This window comes from Chrysochloris asiatica, unplaced genomic scaffold (assembly GCF_000296735.1).
Source record: "Chrysochloris asiatica unplaced genomic scaffold, ChrAsi1.0 scaffold00274, whole genome shotgun sequence".
In the NCBI taxonomy this organism is placed as follows: domain Eukaryota; kingdom Metazoa; phylum Chordata; class Mammalia; order Afrosoricida; family Chrysochloridae; genus Chrysochloris; species Chrysochloris asiatica.
The window spans coordinates 422,767-444,204 of NW_006408792.1; the positions used below are offsets into that span (position 1 = coordinate 422,767).

Consider the following 21,438-nt stretch of genomic DNA (forward strand, 5'->3'; position numbering starts at 1 on the left):
TCTGAGAGGTCAGTTTATGATCAAATCAATTACAATGTGAAAGAAGGTAAAAATATAGGACCAGAGATACAGGTGATGAAGAGGTTAGGTAGATTGTAGGGTAAAATAGACTGTTTTAAATGGAGGAAAAGGTTAATAGAATATAGGGTTACCTCAAAGAAAATTAATACTTCACAACATACCAAGAAAATGAAAATCCAAGAAGACCATGGAAACATTAAAGATATGAAGCTTAAGGAAAGACACCCATACTAATATAAAGGAAAATTAATTCTTTGTTGGCTACTAGGTGTGAGAGAGAGAGGACAGTAGATCACAGGTTAAGGGATCGACACATCATAGTTCAGATGTTGGGGAGGGCAATAGATAAGAAGGGGAAAAGGATGGAAGAACAAGGTTGATAGGGGAACACTTACACAGGTTTGCATTTGCTAATTGGGGCAGAAGTAAATAGTGATGTATACTCAACTTTGGAAAAATAGGGCTCTATGATACAGGGATCAAGGCATCATCTAAATGGGTAAAAGAGGGAGAATAGTGTTAAGATGCTTGACTGATTTATGAATGTTAGTTTTCCTTGCCTACTGTTGTAAAATGTACATTTGAGTGGGATGGAAAGGAACATTGGAGAAAAATTATTACAGAAAACTTGTAAGCCTGTCTTCAACCTATAACTGATGGGAACACCTAAAAGGGGTTCTAGAACTTCCCCTGTGAAATAGGATTCTTGTGGAGACTTTGTACTGTATAGGACCTTAGGTAGAATACTAAGCCCCATCCAGAACCTTCTGAGGTGGGGCATTTCCACTCAAAAGGATATGCAGACCAGGCTGGAGTGACTAGAGGAACAGAAGATATTTCTTGAAAGTAAGACCAGAAGAAAAAAATAAAAAACAAAATGGCAGTCTGTTTGGCTATTACAGTAACAAGCAAATTGTTTGCCGGGGAGTCATCAAGTCAAGTAATCAAGTCCCTTCAGGACAAACCCCTCTCTAAGACTGAAACTCAGATGGAACACATTTTGTCCTAGATGGGTCTGGTGACAGGAGATGTGATAAGATTTTTATGATTAAATAGAGAGTAATTGTTACCATGACTAATTGTGATCATTAAAACTATAAAGGTAGAAGTTTTGTAACATAAAGGGGAGAGTAGTTAATCTTACATTCCAGGAACAGTGGTCCCTAGGACCATCAAGGGAGAAGAGCATGAGTGGAATGTGGGACCCTATCCAGAGAAGCAGTGCTACCAGAGATGGAGAAGATGAAGACATGGAGAAACAGAGCAACTGAGGACTCGAGACTCATGAAAAGAAAAATACTGTGTATTGGTGACCAGGAGGCAGGCTTACAGAATGTGCCCTTTGGTTGTTTAAATGATTACATATTTCTTAGTATTTTTTTTTTTTTCAAAAAAAAGGAGGGGGTAGAAGCAAATACTGTTGAATGATGATGCACGGAGGGGATTATAATCATTCAATGATATGAAATATGATAGGGTGCGTGAAAAACTGATGCTCTCCCATGTAAACTATTACTCAGTGCATAATAAAAGCTTTAAAAAAAAAAAATTAGCAAAAAAGACCTTCAGTGAGATGTACTGACACGGTAGCTCAAACATAAATGCCTCTATGAAGATTGTTCAGTGCCAGTGTTTCTTTCTGTTTACATAGGGTTGCTATGGTACAGAAACCATTCAATGGCACCTAACAATAACAACATAAATATGTTTACATCTTTACAGTTCACAATTTCTTTTTTACTACAATAATTCCTGATGAAGTCTTTGCTTCTATATAAAAGACTAAAGGGGAGATTTTCAATATATAAATGCCATATGAGTAAATGTTCAAGCTGCTTCCAAGACTATGAAGAATATGATTAGACTGAAAATTTTGTCTGTTTTTAAATAGATTTTGTCATTTTGTTAATGAAGGAAATTAACTTCACTGTATACAGTTTGGCTTTATAGAGGAAATTAATGCACCAGATTTTCTAATAAGTCCAGAAGAATTTAGAAAATATTGTGGAATCTTTTGCCTATTTCCCAAAATTTCCTTGCTTTTAACCAGGCTTTCAAAACTTTAACTTTGATGTTCTTTCTTTCCAGTTATATTTCAATTCCATTGAGGCTAGGGATAATGTCTTCAAATACTGGGGTTCCAGAGATTCCAGAACAGTGCTTTCTATATTAGGATCTAAGGATTAATGGTGATGAAGATAAATGATGAACTTTAAAATATAAGAAATCTGATATCTATTAAATTGTATCAGACATTTAGTAGCATAAAAGTTTTTTTTAAAAAAACTCTCCATTTGTGCCTTGGAAGGTACTTAGTGAACAGATCACTGAGAATATAAGCAATGCTTAAGTACTCCATCACATGTCTAATTAATTAGTTGAGTTTCGTATTTTAAAAACTCAGTCATATTTATATTAATATGCTCATTTCTATTGAGCTTGTAGCTGAACTCATATAATTTAATTGGTTTATAAACAGTAGAATATGAATGCAGAAAGAAGATAATCCTTCTTTGAATGTAGAATACTTTGGACAGATTAGATACAGATCAATGATGTAAAAGAAAAACTGCAAATTTAAATATATTAAAGATAACCATAAAAAGCTAAAGGAACAAAAAATTAAATACAGAAAGACTTTTGACTCAGATTATCTCAAATATGTTTTAAATTTCTTGCTCTAGTTTAAAGAAACTGAAATTAAAAATTATAGACAATTCTACTGGGTTGAAATGTATTTGAATACATTGAAACATTCTGAGGATTTCCAAATCAAAGATCAATTCTATAAACAAAAATAATTTTATCTTCACATATATTTGTAAGGTAAAATTTAAGGCATATTTAATGTATTAATTCATCTTTCTAAAATTTAATATTTTATAACCTTCCTACTAGTCATATTTCATTGTTGTTAAGTGCTGTCAGGTTGGTTCCAATTCATAGCGAACCTGTCACAGAGTTTCCAAGGAATAGCTGGTAAGTTTGAACCACCGACCTTGTGGTTCGCAGTCCAGTGCTGAACCTACAGTGCCACACCAGGAATCCTCCAATCAAAAGAGAAGTAAAATACTTAAATTTTAGATTTAAAGTGGAGACTAATTTGAACCTCATCTCTGATATTATCTAGCAAGGAAAATTTGGGTTACCTACTACTCTTCTCTAAGCTCAATTTTCTTCCACAGTAAAATAAAAGAACTGGAGTAGCTTACTTCTATGGTCACCTCCAGTCTTTAGGACTAAAGAAAATGTTATGATTTAAAAACCTTTGATTAAACAGGCAGTTAGCTCCAACATACCATGAGAGATAAAACAAAAAAAGTTATATTACTGGAAAAATGAGGAATCAGTAGGAATACTTAGGGATGGAAGATCCTCCAAAAATCCATTTTTTATTCACTTAAAAAATAATTAACACTTACCAATTAAGTTTTAACAGGAAGCATAGTTTTCCAGGCTGAGGCTATGTTTCCCAGGTTTCCTTGCAACTACTCTAGCTTAGTTTTATAAAACGTAGGGGAATAGAAGTGATATATTTAACTTTTGGTTCCTACCTTAAAAACTTCAGCATGATTTTCCTTCTGGGCAATAATGGAGATGTGCTGCTTATAAGTCAAAGCACTAACATGAAAGGAACCTAGTTCTGTGAATGACTTTATGGGCCAAACAGACCCTCTCACAGACCATCAAACTATCTCACAATTATTTTACAAAACATCAAATAAACTTAGGTCTTGTTTGAGTTATGGTATTTTGGGGTTTCTTTGTAGAGTTGCTTGGTCTATATGTATGTCTTTCTTCCAACACACACATAAAAACAATAACCATGTGTTTTAAAAAGTTGTTGTTAGCTGACATAAAGTTGGCTCCGCCTCATAGCGACCCTGTGCACAACTGAATGAAATACAGTACTGTCCTGCGGCATCCTCTTAATTGTTATATCTGCGCCCATTGTTGCTGCCACTATTTTAATGATATAATTAAGTTGTATTTATAGTCTGCATGTTAAGCGTACAACAATGCAACAAAACTGTTTCTAGTTATCATTGAGTCAGCTCGGAATGGAGACCAACCTTATGTGTAACAAAGCAAAATGTTGCCCAATATTATGCCATCTTCATGATCTTCTGTACGTCTGATTTTATTGTTGTGGCTGTAATGTCAGTCCATGTCGCTGAGGGTTTTCCTCGTTTTTTGCTGCCCTGGTGTAGTGCTGTGGTTAATGCTCTGAATTGCAAAGTCTATTTGAACTGCATGATTGGCGCTTCAAGATCACCAGACGCTCCTTCAAAACCCTATACAGGGTCGCTATGAGTCTGAACCGATTCCATGGAACTTAATAATAACATCAACACTTTACCAAGGAGTCCTGGGGTGGTGCTATAAGATAAGTCTTGGACCAAAAAATCAGTTTGAACTGAAAGGTCAGTGGTTCAAATTCACCAGCTGCTTTTTGGAAATCTTATGCAGGATCACTATCCGTCAGAACCAACTTGATTACACTTAACAACAGCTTCACCAAACATGATGTTCTTTTCTAGTGAATGGTCTTTCCTGATAGCATGTTCAAAGTAAGGGAGTATTTTTATTGTATTTCTTCTAGAACTGATTTTCTCATTCTTTTGATAGTCCACAGTATATTCAAAATGAGTGTTATTTAAATATTTATGTGTATATTTCTATATACACAAAAAAGCTTCTTAAGTGAAAGCTTCTTGAGATTAAACTCTGTTACTTCTTTGAAGCTCCACTACAAGGAGCATATTCCAGTAATTATGGCACTACACATGCTAGTGGGATGTAAGAAATAGTCTAATTTGGGGGTAGGAAAAGGACTTTTAAGGAATAAAACAGATTTTATTTCGAGCCTCATCTCATATTGGTTTTGGGCCTAGCCTTTTATATAAAGTACTTACAACATACAACATATTAACTACTTAAAAATGTTACTTTCAAATGTGCTCTATAAACTTTATGTTGTTGTGAAGTGCTGTTGAGTCGATTCTGACCCACACTGACCCTGTATAGTGTTTCTGAGGGGCAGCTGGTGAGCTTGAACCTCCGACCTTACAGTTCAAATGGCTTTGCAGTCTGGTGCATTAACCCACAGTACCACACCAGGACTTTATAGATAATTATAAAAAGATATTTATAATGATGTTGCATTGAAGGTTAATGTGCTGGACTGCAAGGTCACTTTGAACCTCAAGGTCAGTGGTTAAAACTCACCAGCTGCTCATTTGAAACCCTATACTGGGTCTCTATGATTTAGAAATGACTCAACAGAAACATCAACAACTACTTAATTTTACCTTTATTTTTTTCCAATTCAGTTAAATCGAAAGCTACTGGGAAGAGTTTGTAATGATGAAATGGAATCAATTTTTTTTATGTTTTCTAAAGTGCATTTTTTGCCTTAATTAGATAAGACAAACAAAAGGATTTTTTGGGTTAATAATCACAGATTTATTTCTTAAATATATTTATTTCTGAACACATTTCCAAAATACATTTAAAGACTTTTGCATAGTTTTAGAATGTTTTACATTACCCTAAAAAAATGCAAGCTGAATAACAAAAATTGCATTTAAAGGTGCTCTATTGGTGTGGATATTATTTTAATGTATTTACCATCTTAATACTAATTAAGATGAAAATATAAAAACAGCACAATGCTATTTTTCACTTGATATGTGTTCCATGGAGTACTGGTGTGGCACTTTAGGATAAGCACTGGACTGCAAGGTCAGTTTGGAATGAACGGTTGGTGGTTCAAACCCACCAATCACTCCTGGCAAACCCTACATAGGGTCATTATGAATCTAACCCCACTCGACCATGCTTAACAACAACAGATGTGCTCCATAATTATAAGAAACTTGGATTAATGGGAAAAGTTTTCTTTCTTTCTTTTTTGTTTGTTGCTACTGTTATTTAAATACATCAAGTCAGTTCTGACCCATAGCAACCCTGTATAGGGTTTCCGAGGAGCGACTGGTGAGCTTGAACCACCGACCTTGTGGTTCAAACTGACTTTGCAGTCCAATGCATTAACTCATAAGGACACACCAGGACTCCATCATTTTTGTTTACTAGTTAATATTATATATGTTGAAAAAAATAAAACAGTGTATATTGCTTTGTTGTATTTGTAAATGAATTTTAGTAGTACTGTCTTTAGGATTTATTATTAACAAATGAATGAATACAATGTTACCCAGATAATGTCCAATTTTAGTAATGTTGTTGTTAAGTGCCATCAGTCTGTTACAACTCATAGAGACCTTGTATAGGGATTCCTTTGGGTCCATCACATTATCCCGTAGCACCATACCAGGACTCCTTTATTTATCATTTGCCATCCTGGAAAGGTATATTAAGAGAAATAAGCACTCCTCTTTACTGTCACTGATAATGTACATTATTACCACATTTTGGGAGAAAAAAAATTATCAATAAGAAGAAAGACTGTTATAAACGTACACTCTACAATCTAGTAATTCCATTCTTAGAAATCTCTCTTAAGGAAATAGTGGCCAATGTGGACAAAAATGTATGGGAAAAGATATGTATAGTAGCATCATTTAGATAGCTGACTCAGAATAATCTAATTTACTCTAAAATGAGAGATCAGTTAAAAAGAATTTCACACATTAACAAATTATTTTAAATTACAATTTATATGGAAACTGAATTATTTTATTAAATACTTATGTTATATATTTAAATGAGGAATTTTATAATGAAATATTTTCATAAAAATAAATGTATATTTTATATCTAAATCAATAATATGTAAAAATAAGTAATTTTTACTTCTTCATGTAGCTCTATATTTCTTCTGATTTATATATGCAGAAATATATATTAAATGCATATTATTTTATGATTCTAATCATTATTCTTTTAAACAATATAACTGATCTCTTCTTTGATCTTAATTTCACTATCTGAACAAAATTTAACATACTCTTTAGGGAAATGTTTTTAATGTGGAACAAAAATTATACAAAATGCTCTAAAAGATGACTTCCATATTTATGCTTTTGTTTTATTTTTTCTCTATTTAAAGCAGTATTTTCATAGTAGGATTTATCTCCTCTCTTATCCACTTCTTATTAAGAAACTCTTTCTTTTCACCTTTCATTTTATGTGCCTGGTAGCCTCCAGGTTTTTCCCACACTTTCTATTTGTATAATGCTCTGTGCCCTACTACTCACGTTAAAGTAGAAAATGAACATCTGGGTTTTCTAAAAAAGCAAATATTATAAGAACAAAGGAATGAAAGATGGATTTTATTTTAGTGCAGACTATTGTTCAATCATACTACTTTCTTTTGTCACATAAACACACATGGCAAATTAAACATACTGAGAGAGATAGCCTTTTCTTCTCTATCTTTATATAATAGCAAAATGTAAAAAGAAAGCTGAGCTTATCATCTGAAAATGTGTTTCTCTAAGTATGTTTTAAGGGGTAAAATTAGGAGCAAAGCAGTACTTACTGTCTATATGGGAGTTATCCAATCAAATTATTTATTCTCTATCTTCTGTTGTCCAACATCATAGCCACTAGTCACATGTGGCTACTAAGCACTTTAAATGGGACTGTTGTAACTGAAAAAATGAATTTTTATTTTGCTTAATTTTGATTCATTTAATTTTAAATAGTCACTTATGCCTATAGGCTATCATATTGGACAGTGTGGGTCTTTTCAACTTTCACCTGAATTCTAGATAAATATGTGTGAATTTAAGTATTACCACAGAGCTATATTTTTTATTCATTTAATTTTATTTACTATTAAAAATAATTAAAAGATTTGGCATGATCTACTTGGCATACTGTTTTCAAGAGCAAGGATGTCAGTTTGAAGACCACGGTATTTTCAATAGCCTCATTTGCATGTGGAAGTTGGACAGTGAATAAGGAAGACAGTAGAAGAATTGATACATGAGTTGTGGTGTTGGAGGAGAATATTAATAGTGCCATGGACTGCCAAAAGAACACAAATTTCTATTGAAAGAAGTACAGTCAGAATGCTCCTTAGAAGCCAGGCTGGCCAGACTTCATCTCTCATACTTCGGACATGTTGTCAAGAAGGACCAGTCCCTGGAAAAAGGTATCACGATTAGTAAAATGAAGAGTCAGCCAAAAGGAAGAAGATCCCCAATCAGATGTGTTGGCACAGTGACAGCAGCAATGGGCTCAAGAGTAGCAACAATTGTGAGGTTGGTGCAGGATTGGGCAGTGTTTCATTCTGGTATGCATGGGGTCACTCACTATGAGTCGGTACCTACTCGATGGCACCTAACAATAATAACAACAATTTGGAATAGTATATTTCCAAATTAATCACACTTAGGAAATTTGAAAATCGATCCTTAAAATATAAGGAAAAAAGCAAAGCCATTAAAATAGTTCTCTATACTACCAAAATGCTTAACATAATGAAAGTTAAAGTAACAAAATTCAAAATTTTTCATTGGAAAGATGTCCAAAAACTAAAGGAAAATATGCTAAACCTAAGAAAAGAAATGAAATTTAATTTTAATTATTTTTTGAAGTTACAAAACGCAGCTAGTGAAAGATTGTATTTATATCAGTGCAGTGTATTGCATGTAACAGAATCTTGGCAGAGAGTCTAAAATAGGATAAGATAAATTCTGGTAGCGTAGTGGTTACGAATCAGGCTGCTAATCTCATGGTTAACAGTTCGAGACTACCAGCTTTTCCTCGGGAGAAAGATGAGGCTTTCTGCTCCCGTAAAGTTTTACAGTCTCAGAAACTCTATACAGGATCGCTATGAGTTGGGATTGACTCCACGGCACATAACAACAACAACGAGCACTGGATACCCACCAGCCACTCCTCTGAAAGCCTATACAAGGTCGCTGTGAGTTGCAACCGACTGGACGGCACTTAACAAAAACGTTCTAAAATAAAGTTCAGATTATAAAAGTTATCAATCATTGCTCAATGTAATGTTATTAATATATTGTTGTTGTTGAGTTCTGTAGAGTCTGTTTTGACTCATAATGATCTGCATAGAGTATCTGAGTAGCTGCTGGTGAGTTTGAACCGCCGACCTTGTGGTTTAAACGAACCTTATGCTCCCGTGTTTATACTACAGTACTCCATTAATATCCTATTTCTATTTTCCTAAACAATAGTATATTAATATGTGCATATTAATATATAAGAAAGAAGCTCTGGTAACGTAGTGGTTGCAAGTCGGGCTGCTAATCTTACAGTCAGCGGTTCCCAGGGAGAAAGATGAGATTTTTTGCTCTTATAAAGACTTGCAGCCTAGGAAATCCTATACAGGATGCGACTCTATGCCACATAACCACCACCACCACAAATATATAGGAAAGTAGAAATTAAAAAAGCTCTACCTTCCAATTAAATAAAGTCAGCAACTATTTCCATTGTATGTGTTTCCTTTATAATTTTATCTATTTGCTATGAACATTTTTCTAGGACGTTGTGCAATACTATCAAATTCTGTTCATAAGCATTTTGAATAACGGCACAATATTTTATCGAGGGGAGTCCTGGTGTGGCTCTGTGGGTTAGACTGCGTGGTCGGTTTGAACCGCGTATTTGACGGTTCAAGCTTTCCTGCCACTCCTTGGAAACCCTATACAGGATCGCTATCAGTCATAACAGAACCGACAACACTTTACAACAATAACAAAACAACTGTTCTGTTGAGTGGCTAAAAACCACTGCCATTGAGACAACTCCAATTCTTAGTGACTGTTTTCAGGGCTGTTAAGTCTTTAACGGAGCAATTTCTCCTGTGGAGTGGCTGGTGGTTCAACCACCAGCCTTGTGGTTAGCCATCCAGCTTTTATCCTACAGTACCACCAGGGCAGTTTACTTAGCCAATATCCTTTTTGTTTGTTTCTTTTGCAATTTAGGCTCTTTGCAATATTTTGTTGAAGCTACAATAAATATTCACCAATTTGATTTTTAATATGGTTCAGTGGCATCAACTGAGATTCAATTTATCCTAGGCTTATTCTGAAAGAACTCTACCTGAAAAATACTGTGTTGACAATATTTAGAAGAGGCAAATAATATTTGCAAAAATTTTAGTTAACTTTACATTAGCTATGCCTTCTACCAATATGCAAAACTAAAATAGCTGTTAGTTTTCCACTGCAAATTTAAGTGAAACTATATCACACAAAGAAACCTACACATTTCTCCTTTTTTGATCACAGATAGTAGCAGTTAATACCTTCTGAAGTAATTTTAAAAAACGAACAAAAAACTTCACCAAATAGGCAGGTGTGGTTCTGAAGCCCCTCATTGATAAATGTTTCTTGTCAACAAGGAAAGCATAGAGAGGAATCCTCCTTGCTTTTTTGGTCTTAAATCAGCCAAAAATGGAGAAAACCTATCCATAGGTTTCTGTAGGTTCACCAGCATCTAACAACCAAAACTCCACCTCTTTTATGTTGCTTTTAACCTAGTCCTCATAAAAGTAACAGAGAATTGGTAAGTATTGAAGATATTCCCATTTGAGAAAACTAACAGTTTTACAGTTTCTCAGATTTGGGGGTTTCAATTAGTGAAAATAAAGATAAAGCAGTCCATTATTGGTCTTGTCCTCAAAGGATCTGATCATCTGTGTGCTGAGGTAATGCAAGGAGTCCCGCAGTAACAAAACAACAATAATTCCTACAAAATGTTTTAATGGTGAACCAGAAAAACATATAAAAGAGAAAAACAATGCACTGTATTGATCAAACAGAAAGACAAGATGAATAAGCAACAGGCTACTTTATTTACATTTCATATAATATATCATCAATGTTTATCAGATGTGCAACAATTCCAATATTAAATTAATATCAATAGAGTCACGTATTTTGATTCCTATCATATACCATTCTTCCAATTAAAAATGTACAAAATTCTATATATTTTTGTTTAGCTGCAATTTTTTGATAACATAGAAAGTGTTGAATTTCAATTTAAAGCTAAAACAAAAGCTTAAATGGTGTGGTTTCTATTTTGTGCATCGCAGACACTGCTTTACTAATACAACACCCAAGATTCTAAGCTGACATCAAAGCTAAAAAAAAAAAAAAAAAATCATCTGAAATGACAGCAGCAGCTGCAGCATCCGCCTCTAAATTAGGCTGTGTTTCAAAGTCTGGACTCAACTGTTAAGCAGTATAAAGACCCAGGAGGAAGGCTGCCCAGAAAAGAGTGAGCTTTCCGACCTAACACATCAAAGTAACACATGCTAGGAAGAGCAATAAACGCATGTGGCCCACATTCACGTGCTGCCTAATTGTGCTGGGCTCATGAAACCAAGACAAACCTTCAGCTGATTCCTGGTTTATGAGAGGATTTGAGTTCTTTTCTATGCAGAAAGCTGACACAAATTGGTTGCAGATTAGAGTCTGACTCTGCAATGAAGCATCCCATAATTTCAAAAGATGGCCATTTTGGTGTCATATGGCATCTTCCAAACACTGGCTTCTTAATGTAGTAACATATAAACTAACCATTAGATATAGGTAACAGTTAAAAAATAAGCTTAAGTGAAGACAACCTTAATTTGTACATTCAAGGATAGGTGCTTTGAGGAAAGGCCTTTTTATTTGTTTTGCATATAAATTACCAATTTTGAGGGCATTTATCTTCTAAAGCATAAGCTATTTTAACAAGATCTTAGAATACTAATACCTATTAAGAAAGAGGAGAATTAGTTATATGTTTTAGGAGTAATTTTTAGAAGTGCTTCCTGTCAAAGGTTTGCATTAGGGATCATTAATACATACAGAAGATGTAATGTATTTAGTAGCACAATTTGCAATTAGATATATAGTTGAAGCATACATAAGAAAAGCTTAATATATTGTAACTCTGAATTCTTTTATTCTGTACTCATACCTTTTTATGCTTTTACTGTATTTTGCCACACAATACCCTATTATTCTACAAAATACTTTCTGTACGTGTAAATTGCCAAAGTTAACTTACACAATTACCTGAGGAGACTTTAATTATAATTAGTGGGAGGCTGATAATTAATCCTATTACGTGAAATATGCATGCGTTTTCACTGAGCATATGCACTGAAAGAAAAACCTCAGAAATATGCAAAGCAATTATAATAAATAGCTAAAAATGGATAAAGAAAAATATACCAATGCTAAAATTCTAAAATATTTGGCCATACATTTAACTAAGTAATTATATTTGCAAGGCATTTAGAGTAAGACAACGTTAGGATTAATCTCTTAAGTGCTCAAGTGATATGTATCAAAAAAGAAACTTGGCAAGAATAATGATATCATTGTATCATATATTAAGAACATATCTCTAGAATTCTGATGAAGGTCAAATCCCATTGATATTCCTTTGCTATGTGTTTATATCTTGGATATGAAAGAGAATGGGTCACATTGTCTCACTTCTTAGAAAATATGAACATTGAATTATGTATGAACAGAAAGGCAGGTCATACAATGATCATTTGGAGTTAGGGGAATTTATATACATTTAAATTTATATACATCATTTAAATTAAATTATAAATTTTAATATAAATATTGCAAATAACTCATGCAATGGTATCCATTACTAATTTGGGTACCAACTGTGGTCCCCAAGAGGAAGAAGAAAAAGAACTTCCTTAACCTCTATAATTATTCTAGTTTTCATACTTCTCACAATAATATCACATTCCTTAATGTCACAGGGTTGACCCCCTACATACTCTAATAAGAAACCTGAATGTTCCTCATAAAGGCCATACAATTAATATTTACAATCATTACAAAGAGACCATAACTTGGGTCCTGAGAATCTGGAGTGTATTTAGTCATTTGGAACATCTCTCTGATCTACATCCATCACCAGACCCCTGAGACTGGCATAGGTAGATCCGAATGTTACAGAAGATCTACCAAAGAGAATGTCAAAGAAGACTCAACCTATCAAGAACACCCCCGTACCTGGAATAGGCCAATCTGAATTCTGAATTGGGTTATTCTTTCCAACAATAGATAATTGTCTTATCTTAGTGACTGGTGGTTTTGGGTTGTGGAGTTGATTCCAACTCCTAATGACCATGTATAGGATTTCCAAGGCTGTAAACCTCTGTGGGAGCAGAAAGTCTCATTTTTTCCCACAGAACCGCTGGTAGTTTTGACTTGCTGACCATGAGATTAGTAGTCCAACTCGTTAACACTATGCTACCAGAGCTCCGTAAACAACCAATAGCAATTGTATATCTTATGAGGAGCTACTTAAGATTATTCACATTACTTTTAATAGGATTATAGAGTCTGGATGAAGTCAGTGGCAAACAGACTGATATATATTCACCTGTATATGCTCTATCAGAATTGGAGAAGAGTAATGGTTCTGTCTACAAGACTAAATGTTAATGGACTCAGGTCAGTTGTCTTGTCTCCTTGATCTAAATTCTTTCTTAATAGAAGTCTGTGCTCACAGTTAAAGGTGAATCTGATTGCTACTATGAGGTTTACACATTTATAAACGATTCCACCCTTGGTACAATCTCTTTGAACTAAATGGAGACTTTCAAGGTGTAGCAGAAACACGTTTAAAAATACTAGAATTAGCATTTATGTACATTTTGCAAGCAGGAGAAAGATGAGGTTTTCTGTTCCCACAAAGATTTCCAGGGCTGCTATGAGTTGGAACAGGCTTGAAGGCACTCAACAACAGTATGTATTTCAAGATGGGCTTTCAAAAAGTTTGTGGAAAACTCTCACTATATTTTAGTTTCATTTTTCCATGAACGTTTAAAATCTGCCTCGTATAGTTTATGCAAAGTTTATTTCATGCACATGATCTCATTATTTCTCACCAGGAACCCATGAGGCATATTATTATGCTCAATTTCAGTATAGGAAATTAAGTTCAGAGAAAGAATTTAAACTTATTTTCTGAAGGTTGACTACCCACTAGAGGAAACTTCCCTTTAAACAGATTGGTTGACCACATCATGGAAACTCATTAACTTATCTTTTTACATTACAGAACAACAACCAGTCCACTGTCTTGCCAAATGGCAAAAAACTACAGACCAGCCAAAGTTACCCTTAAAATGAACATTTTTATTGCTGTTGTTAAGTGCTGTGGAGTCTATTCTGACTTATAGCAACCCTGTATAGGGTTTCCGGTGAGCAGTAGGTGGGTTTGAACTGCTGACTTTGTGGTTCGCCATACAGTGCTGATCCTAAAGCTTCATACCAGGAGTGCATAACATGCCCCAAATCTGATAGCTGGTCCTTTGCAGTTCCTTCATCACTCATAGCCACCTCCTATATAATCAGTGTATCACAGAACCTCTCATCAATGATACTCATGGAAAAGCACTAGCTTTCCAACACCTCAGTTTAAAAGTTATCCTAAAAACATTTTTAAAAGGCCTTGTTGTGAAGTGCCATTGAGTTGATTCCAACCCATAGCGACCCTGTATAGGGTTTCCAAGGAGCAGCTGGTGAGCTTGAACCGTTAACCTTGCAGTTCAAATGGCTTTGCATTAACCCACAGCGCCACACCAGGACTTCTTAGTAGAGACATATTTAAGATCTTTCGATAACAATGCTTTTTTTAAAAATTATAATTTATCTTACTTATTCCTTAACATAATTTACAGCATTTTGATATATGCGTTCTTAATTATTGGACTTCTGGTATGGTGCTGTAATATCAGCATTGGACTGTGGACCACAAGGTCAGTGGTTCAGACCCACAAACTGCTCCATGGTTGCCATGAATCAGAACCAGAGTCACTTTGAGTTGCAACCAACCCCATGGCACTTAACTACAACAGCAACAATTATTTCAAAAATATATCACTATGGGCTTATATTAACATAGTATTAGGTAGATATCTGAGAAATTAATAAAATATAAAGTTAATAAAATATGAAGCCTTTAGGCTGATTACTTGAATCTCTTTATTCCTGTTTTATAAAATATCAATACATAATATTTCCCTTTCTTCTTGTACAGCAAGAAAATGACTCTGATTTGAAGTATTCTTAAATCAGACAATATTGTTTTTAAATACAATTATTATTATTGAGATGTTTCTTTTTATGTAACATTGTTGTTGGTATGTACAACAGAATGACACTTCCCAGTCCTGCACCATCCTCACAACTGTTGCTATGATTGAGCCCACTGCTGCCACTGTGTCAGTCCATCTCATTGGGGATTTTCCTCTTTTTTTGTGGACCCTCCACTTTGCAAATTATGATGTCCTACTGATAACATGTCCTAAGTATGAGAGACAAAGTCTCATCATATTGCCTTCTACAGAGCTATCTGGTTGTTCTTCTCCCAACATAGAACTTTTCATTCTCAAAGAAGTCCAATGTACTTTCAATATTTTTCTCCAAAACCATAATTCAGATGCATTGGTTCTTCTACATTATTACTTACTTATTCATTGTTCAACTTCCACATGCTTATGAAAAAATTGAAAATATTATAAGTTAGATTAGGTGCACCTTAGTCTTCATACTGTCATATTTGCTCTCCAATACTTTAAAGAAGCTTTATACAGCAGATTTGTCTAATGCAATATATATTTTTATTGATTGATTGCTCCTTCCATGAGTGTTGACTGTGGATCCAAGCAAAATGAAGTCTTTGACAGCTTTAATCTTTTCTCCATTTATCAGATGCTATTTATTAGTCCAGTTGTGAGGGGTTTTACTTTTTCTATATTGAGGTTCAATCTGTACTGAAGACTGCAACATTAATCACCATGAAGAGGACATCAAATCTACTTTAGTTAGAATGACTTTGATGCAACCAAAAACAGCTGGGATTTACATGGGTAGAGAATGATCTTAACAGAGTATCTACCAAGAAGGGTGTCAAGAAGAATCCAAAATTATGGGCCAACCAAATTGTGGGCCTTAACCAACAGGGATTTCATTACTGAAATAGTACATAGATATCTGTACCCATAATGCAAACAATTGTTAACCTCAATTCTTATCTCCTCTGTTGAAAAATTATCTTTTTTCTTGTGGCTCTGCTTGCAAATCTTTTCTCTATCTTTTTTGTCTTTTTTATTTGTTTCCAGTGATTTTCTAATCTGCTTCTGATTCAGAAACAAGTCTCTTAGGTCCATTCCTCACTACCTTAATATATTCACTTCTCTTTTGATTTATTCAACAAGTATTAAGTCTTGCCTACATATATGTGCTCTGCCTACTTGAAGCACTCAGTTTATAAACATAAATACAAATTTTGATAAATGTCAAGAAGGCAAAATGAAGGAAACAATGAAAGATGGAAAAGAGCAGGCTAGGACTCTCTAAGAAAAAGGCCAACCAAAAAGCTGGGGGAAAGAATAGATAACCCATGATGATGAATCACTTTATATGACTACCTGTTCAAAAACAAGCTCCCTTAACTTAAGTTTTAAAAACAATAACTGTCTCTTCGCCATCTTCCCTGTTTCTCGGGCACCACAGCCATGAAGGGCGAACTGTGCAGTTTCAGCGGATACAAAATATACCCCGGACATGGGAGACGTTATGCTAGGACTGACGGGAAGGTTTTCCAGGTTCTTAATGCGAAATGCGAATCTGCATTCCTTTCCAAGAGGAATCCTCGGCAGATAAACTGGACTGTCTTCTACAGAAGAAAGCACAAAAAGGGGCAATTGGAAGAAATTCAAAAGAAAAGAACCCACCGCGCAGTCAAATTCCAACGGGCCATCACTGGTGTATCTCTTGCTGATATAATGGCCAAGAGAAACCAGAAGCCTGAAGTTAGAAAGGCTCAACGAGAGCAGGCCATAAGGGCTGCCAAGGAAGCAAAAAAGGCTAAGCAAGCATCTAAAAAGACAGCAATGGCTGCTGCTAAGGCTCCCACAAAGACAGCACCTAAACAAAAGATTGTGAAGTCTGTGAAAGTTTCTGCTACCCGAGTTGGTGGAAAACGCTAAGTTGGCAGGCTTTAAAATATTCAACTTAAAAAAAAAAAAAACAACCAATAAATAAGAGCTTCTTATGTATCAATTTCCATTATAGGTACTGAAGAGACCCCCCTAAAAAGGTTTCTTTCAATAGGGAAAGCAACAAACATGAAAGAAAGAAAGGGAGGATTTGAGAATAGCAAAAAGTGCATTCAAACAAAAAGAAAGAATACAAACATAGAAAGTAACAGGTTAGGAGACGGATTGCTTTAAATTTGTTGGATAGAAAAATACTCTTTAAAATGTAAGATTTTAAGTGTGTTTTAACTGGCAACAATGTCCAGCCAAGTAACGATCTGAGGCAAGCAAATCACTGGCAGATAAATAAGCAAACTCAACAACCCTAAAGTGAAAGTGAACTTGATGGGTCTGGATAACAAATAATAAAATCCAGTAGCCCTTGTAGTATAGAGGATTATCAGCTGGGCTGTTAACCACAAAGTAAATTCAAATCTAACAGGAGAAAAATTGAGGCTTTCTGTTCTCATAAAGATTTACAGCCTCAAAACCCTCTATAGGCTTGCTATGAGTCAGAAGACTGGACGGCATACAACCACTACCACATGGCTAAAATATTGTGCATGAAAATAAGAGCAATACTACACAGATTTGAAAAGCCAAGCCTTCTGACCATAGCAGTAAGATAGAAGTGACAATTTGGGGAAGTTAAAGACCCTAGTACCAAAAGGTGACAGAAACTGGTTGTTGTTGTTGTTGTTGTCAAGTGTTGTTGAGTCTATTGTGACTCATAGCAAACCCATAAACGATTTCTGAGGAGCAGCTGGTGGGTTTGAACTACTAATCTTGTGGTTCCCAGTTCAGGACTAATCCTACAGCGCCACATCAAGAGTACTGGAGGGTGGATAAATCATAAGAGGCATTGTAGATTAAGTGAAGAAATGGAATGTTTTAAGTCTGTGCAATGCAAAATCCTTGCAGATTTCAAGCAAATTAGTTATACATTTAATTTTGCATTTTAACTAGTGCTTGAAAAACTAGAATGAAAACAGTTAGACCATTTTAGCAGACCAGGTGGGAGTGATAGTGACTTATGAAAAATTATAGTGAAGTAGATAGAGAAAAGTGAATAAATCAAAGGCTTTACGATTCAGAAAACACCATTCTTAAAAAAAAAAAAAAAAAAGGCTTACGTTAAGTGTACCACAGGTATAGAAATTAAACGTATACAGTGAATTAAAATAAATCTTTTAAAATCAATCAAATGTTTGTGTAATTACTTTAATTTAATATCAATCAAATGTTTGTGTAATTACTTAATTTAATTTCAGTTTATCTCAAGAATGTGGTAAGTTTATTCAACTGTTTATTAAAATGTTGTGCCTAAGAAGACCTTACTACCTTCATAGAGATCCCTGAACCCAGAAGTTTGCATTGAAACACTCATATACATTTCTAGGGACATAAGTTCTAACATCACCTTAATTAAATTGAGATTTCATTATATTTATCCTGCTGTTTTGATGAGAATATGTTCTGTTTTCTGATACACAATAAAAATTACAAACCTTATGGTTTTGAAAGGAAATGTACACTTTAATATTATTAATTGTGTTTAAAAATAGTGTTCCTATGAAGAAACCCAGCACACACCTATTTACATTCTTATCAGAAGAGTTTCAAATCAAAATGTTGTTTTTATTACTTCAGAAAAGAGTTAGCAATTGATTCCATCAGGATGTAATTGAAGTACCTATTGTGTATCAAAATATTATTTCCCCCTCCTACCAATTGCTAAAGTTAAAGAGAAATTTGATTACATCCCAATTTTCTTATCAAAACTCTTCCAAGTTAACCCTTTGGTTAATTTCTCATGAATATTTTCTTTTCTATTTAGTCTTTTCTTGGTAAGAAGATAGATTTAAAAACAAAACAAAACTACATTTCCTCAACTAATGGAGCACCTCAAGATGTCTTTCCAATGGCAAGAATCTTAGACACTGAATGACAAACAGGATGAGAACCCATTGAGAGTAAAAGTGGTAAGCAAAAAAATATATGCCAGATCACAGCTTTCTCAAAGTTCAAGGGCCCAAATCCAGGATTTATTTGTGGAACACCTCAGAACTTTCGGTCACATGGAGGTTAATATGTGATGTGAGTTGTTTTAAAGGCTATATGTGCTCTTCCAGGTGCTGAAGGTTTTCAGGCATCCCCATTAAAACTAGATGGACTAATTATAACCCACAGGCTGTCTCAAGTATATTCCTCACAAAGACAAAATTGAAATATATGTTGAATTTTCTCTTCTGTGTTGTAATAAACCACTGAAGCTGCTATGAACTAACGCAGGTCCTATAAGGTTACTTTCATTTAAATGTCTCCAAAATTCTTCAAACCGTTTTGTGGGTTGATAAACCATAGCTAGAAGACATAATCTCTCTAATTGTGAATTTGGAATTCATATTTGGAAGCCAATTATTACTAAAGAGCATAGTTTCACTTTTGAAAAACTCAAAGTGTCAAGATGTGAAACCCTAACACAGTAGTACATTAATAATAAAATAAAAGCAGATAGTTTAAGAGCCATTTATAAATCAGGGATTGTGGCATGTGCTTTACACATATGACACACATATGTCAAATGGCATGTCACTTATCCTCACAACCTCTCATGTGGTAAGGATTAAGAGAAGAATACAAAATTAGAATCGAGGCAGTATAAATCCAAAACACAAACTCTGAGAAGTGTCCAGAATGATTGCTAGTGCTTTGCTTGGCCTGTTCATTATCATCATCATTAATATTATAACTAGCAAGTATACGGTGCATAAACCATAAAGTAATCAAAGCACAACTTTTGTTTGTCTCTTATTACAACTTTCAAAATGATTCAAGGTGTTAACCTCCTGCTTTTGGAAAAATAATGTAGGAGCGTTTTTGCTCACTCTTCGGTGCTGTGGGTTAATGTGCCAGACTGCAAAGCTGTTTGAACAGCAAGGTTGATGGTTCAAGCTCACCAGCGGCTCCTCGGAAACCCTATACAGGTTCGCTATGGGTCAGAACAAACTCAATGGCACTTAACAACAACATACAACAAATAATCTTACAGATCCTGTTGCTGGGGATCTCTAGTGAAATTACCTTGAGTGCTTGGATACAACTTTTTCCTGGGTGATGTTTTTAATGTCTTTCATGGCCCCTACTAACCCTGTGTTCCTATTGAGCTTCTGGGTGCTGACAACCATCTAGTCCTCTAATCCAGAGAATCCCAAGCCAGCTTCCTTCCCCAAGTGATTCACATCTGGTCAGTGGAGAAAACACATTCTTTTCCTTGACAAACCCTATGAGGCAGTCTGATCACAATGCAATCATCTTTACTTTACAGTCACAAGCTGCCAAAACATAACTTATCTCAATCTTAAGGCATGCATCAGTCTGATGTGCCTCCTAAATGCAGAGAACATATCTCAGTCTTCCCAAATGGGCCCATGGAAGCTCTGCTCCCCCTTTACCTGTTTTTAGGATTGAGATGAAGAAATTATTCTTCCTATTACTACACGTGTGAAAGAGAGGAAACTCACAGCAAGTGAATTATTATCTTCAAAAAATTTTTGTTGCTTGATTCTGCCACCTTCTCTCCCCACTATGCACACTTTCATATCCACAAAATGAAGCAAAGTATCCAAGAACCATGAAATTGACACTAAACCATTTCCTTAGTAAACTCAACTTACTTGCTTATTGTTACAACTGACATCTAATGTTGTTGTTGTTGTTAAGTGCTGTCAAGTCAGTTCTGACCCATAGCAACCCTGTATAGGATTTCTAAGGAGTGATGTATTGGCATTTAATTTTTAAATGAGTTACTGAAAGTTCCAGTCTAACTTTCTAATCTATTTATTAAGCATCTATATATTGTGGGCACAATGATCCATGAGTTATAGAAGCAATGCATAACCTGACCAACACCCTATGTTGTTAGGGAGCTATTAGGGATCATCGGGTCATGTTTGACTCATAGTGATCCTATGCACAACAGAACAAAACACTGTTTGGTCCAGAGCTATACTATCAATTGTTACATTTGAGTCTATGATTGCTGCCTCTGAGTCAACCCACGTCATTGGGAGTCCCCCTTTTCACTGGACCTCCACTTTGCCAAGCAAGATGTCCTTCTCTAGGGACTAGTTCCTCCTGATAACATGCACAAAGTATGAGAAATGAAGTCTCACCATTCTGGCTTCTGAAGAGCATTCTGGCTGTACTTCTTTAAACATAGACTTGTTTGTTCTTCAGACAATCCATGGTACTTATAATAACTCTTATCCAACACCATAATTCAAATGCATTGCCTCTTCATTGGTCTTCCTTATTCATTGTCTAACTTTCCCATTCATATGAGGCAATTAAAAATACCATGACTTCACTCATGCACACCTTACTCCTCATACTTT

At 34.9% G+C, this 21,438-nt stretch overlaps 1 pseudogene; it reads left to right on the forward strand.

The window, feature by feature from the left end:
* The first annotated feature begins 16,519 nt into the window (after positions 1 to 16,519).
* On the forward strand, positions 16,520 to 16,993 carry LOC102813378 (annotated as a pseudogene).
* The last annotated feature ends 4,445 nt before the right edge of the window (positions 16,994 to 21,438 follow it).